General features: G+C 50.9%; 1 pseudogene; it reads left to right on the top strand.

Annotated features, from left to right (window-relative positions):
- Nucleotides 1-860: 860 nt before the first annotated feature.
- On the top strand, nucleotides 861-952 carry LOC138380022 (small nucleolar RNA U13; annotated as a pseudogene).
- Nucleotides 953-1,156: the final 204 nt, after the last annotated feature.

Raw genomic sequence — 1,156 nt, 5'->3', positions numbered from 1 at the left:
ACTCTAGTCTGGGCAACAGAGTGAGACTTTGTTTCAAAAAAAAAAAAAAAATATATATATATATATATATATATATATATAAAAATATATATACACACACACACACACACACACACACACGTATATCCAATTAGCTGGGCATGCTGGCACATGCCTGTAATCCCAGCTACTCGGGAGGCTGAGGCAGTCTGATCGCTTGAGCCCAGGAGTTTGAGATTGCTGTGAGCTAGGCTGACGCCATGGCACTCTAGCCAGGGCAACAGAACGAGAGACTCTGTCAGAAAGAAAAGAAGAGCGAGAGCGAGAGAGCGAGAGAAAGAAAGAAAGGAAGGGAGAGAAAGGAAAGAGAAGGAAGGGGGGGGGAGAGAGAGAGAGAGAGAGAGAGAGGAGAAAACTATTAAAAAATTCGGGACCAGATCCATCGGTCGGTACTCAGAAGCGTGACGATCGGGTGTTCCCGAGCACGTGTGAGATGTGTCTTCTCCCTGACGCCGCGTTTCCTCCACACACACATCACCCATCTGCCGTGGAAAAAAAGCAACAAAAAGAGAGAAAGAGATTAAGAAGGGAAAATGGAAACAGGGCAAAAGAGGAAGAAAGAAAGAAATTTCGAAAAAAAGAGACCAAAGTCACAGCGAGAAGGAAGAATACTGAGCCCAGAGCGACACCTAGTGACCACACCGTCACAAGCACCCTAGGGCCCCAATTCGCCAGAGACATCTGGTGGACCCCAGGGCAACATGTGGTCGACCCGGGGCCATGGCGTCTGCAGCCGATTCCCAGGCGGGCACACGAGCCCGGGGAAACTCATTCTCAGCGCGGGGAGGAGGGGAGGGGAAATAATAGCAAAGTCACACCAGATCCCTTTCTAGTTCATAAACGTGTTGATTGCGTGTTCACGCGCACGTGTGAGAAGGGCCTCCTGGTGTGTCGGCACGTCACCCGCGTGACGTGAAACCATGAATCCGGGGGGGGGGGAGCGGAAAGGCGGGCAGGAAAAGGCAAAGAGAGAATAGATAAAATGAAAGGACCAAAAAGAAAGTCACACAGCAGGGTAGGGGAGTGAGAGCAAGTCGAGAGACTGCAGACAGAAACTCCGAGAGGAGAGGAATGCTCCGGAGCGCCCCCTCGCCCCGCGCGAGAAGAATACCGATCG

The sequence above is a fragment of the Eulemur rufifrons genome, unplaced genomic scaffold (genome assembly GCF_041146395.1).
Source record: "Eulemur rufifrons isolate Redbay unplaced genomic scaffold, OSU_ERuf_1 scaffold_255, whole genome shotgun sequence".
NCBI lineage: Eukaryota > Metazoa > Chordata > Mammalia > Primates > Lemuridae > Eulemur > Eulemur rufifrons.
This window is presented reverse-complemented; position numbering and strand designations above follow the sequence as displayed.